At 36.4% G+C, this 2,266-nt stretch overlaps 1 protein-coding gene across 17 annotated transcripts in view; it reads right to left on the bottom strand.

The window, feature by feature from the left end:
• B3GALNT1 (beta-1,3-N-acetylgalactosaminyltransferase 1 (globoside blood group)) overlaps positions 1 to 2,266 on the bottom strand; it is a 26,287-nt gene that overhangs the window by 6,983 nt on the left and 17,038 nt on the right. The gene's annotated exons all lie outside the window — the stretch shown is intronic.

Here is a 2,266-nt window from a genome sequence, read left to right as displayed (position 1 = left end):
AAAAATCCTGGAGACAGTTATGACAAAAAAATTAAGCACAATAAAAAATGAGTTCTTAGCTGGGCATGGTGGCATATGCCTATGGTCCCAGCTACTTGGAAGGCTAAAACAAGAGGACCACTTGAGTCCTGGAGGTCAAAGCTGCAGTGGGCCCTGATGGCACCACTGCACTCCAGCTTAGGAGGCAGAGCAAGACCTTGTCTCAAAACCAAAACCGAAAGAATGCAACTTATTACTAAGAAAAGGGTGAACACTAAAAGAGAATGTAACGGCCAGGCAATTCTCAAGAGAAGTATACAGATGGTATGAAATAAGAAAAGATGTTCAAATTCACAAACAGAGATATTCTGACGGAAATCTCAAACTGGTCATTTTTTTTAAGTGACACTACACAGGAAGTATGAGGGGAAAGGGTGTTTCTGTGGGCATTCACATGTACTTTCCAGAGAGAAATTTAAAAGCATTTATCAAAGTTTTACATCTGCAATACAAAATCCATACCAATTTAATTTTTTTAAAAATCAGGAAACTGTATATTATTTATAACATAGAGACATTTGATTTAATGTCTATCAATAATTGTTTAAAGAAAATTATGATACATTCCTACAATAGCATCTTTATTCATTATATGCAATGATGCTTACCTATAGTCCTTTGATATATTGCTAAGTGAAAACTGAAGTTGCAAAACTGCCTATGTGATATGATTGCTTCTGAAAGATGAAAAGTTAAGTGTTATAAATCCATGTGGCAACATCTGCAAGATGAGATGTCTGGAAGGACGTGTTCCTGTATGTCAATGGGTTTACATTCTCTAGGATTTCTGGAAGATTATTTCTCTTCTCTCTTTCTTTCTATATCATTTGGATTTTCCATACTATTCGTGTATTGCTTTTGTAAATAAAAAACAAGCCAAAAAATCTGGAATTTAGGTTTAAATGACTCAAAGTTCCACTACACGGTTGTGACCCTTAGCTATCAGTTAGGATCCCGAGTTTCACCTTATCCTTGCTTTTCTTCAAAAGTGTTTCCACGAACAATTCATGACATTTCTGTTAGCTATTATTTTCTATTATTTCAGTAAATATTATCTCAGTACAGTAAGGAATAATTTGAATAATCCATTTAAGATGCAGTAACACTAACAGAAATCAAACAAGACTTATATTAGCTACCGATAACACATACACACACACACACGTACGTCTATCTAACACTTTCTAAAGTGTTTACAACAAATTTTATTTTCCTTCAATAACCAACCTTGTGTGGGAGGTGGGCAGCTTATATTGTACCTATTTCATAGGTGAATTTTGGAGCATTCCAGTGAAATAAAGACACTTTCAAACAGACTAGGAGTTATAAACTCCACAAGCTCTTGGTGAAAGAAGTAGCAAAGGAAGTATTTTAATATGAGGAAAAATGAACTTGGGGGAAGGACTGGAATGCAAGAAATGAAGGTAAGGAAGAATATTAAAAGAATAGTAAAATCTAGTAAGTATAGATAGTAAAAAAGAAAAGGAGAGAAGAGTAAAAAAAATTTTTCATGTGGTTAACAAATGTAACTAAAATACTAGGTGAAAATAACATGATGGCTACAAAAAGATGTTTCCTAGGAAAATTAAAATATGCTAACATTCTTAAGGAACAAAGAGATATGCATAAACCCTCACATTTTGCTAAAAAGTTCATTTCAGAATGTACATTAAGCTTCACAGTAACCACTGAAAGAACAAATATAGAACATATATCTTCAAAATTGATTGAGAAATAAAAGTAAGTTATCTGTCTGTTCAATGTAAGGCAGGAAAATAGAAAAAAAAAAGTGGAAAACATGCATGCATGCAAACAGAAAACCAAAAGATGATGGCAGGAATAAATCTAAATGTGCTGTTAATAAAGGTAAATATAAATGCAAACTTGTCTACTAAAAAAAAAAGACTCTCAAGCTAGGTGTGCTGGCTCATGCCTATAATCCCAGCACTTTGGGAGGCCAAGGCAGGTCGATCACCTGACGTTAGGAGTTCAGGACCAACTCAGCCAACATGGTGAAACCCCATCTCTACTAAAAACACAAAAATCAGCCGGGCATGGTGGTGCACCACCTGTAGTCCCTGCTACTCGGGAGAATGAGGCAGGAGAACTGCTTAAACCCGAGAGGCGGAGGTGGCAGTGAGCTGAGATCCTGCCTCTGCACTTCAGCCTGGGCAACAGAGCAGCAAGACTCCAGAGCTTCTCAGGGGGTGGGGGTCTAGGGGAGGGA

The sequence above is a fragment of the Cebus imitator genome, unplaced genomic scaffold (genome assembly GCF_001604975.1).
Source record: "Cebus imitator isolate Cc_AM_T3 unplaced genomic scaffold, Cebus_imitator-1.0 Scaffold102, whole genome shotgun sequence".
In the NCBI taxonomy this organism is placed as follows: domain Eukaryota; kingdom Metazoa; phylum Chordata; class Mammalia; order Primates; family Cebidae; genus Cebus; species Cebus imitator.
This window is presented reverse-complemented; position numbering and strand designations above follow the sequence as displayed.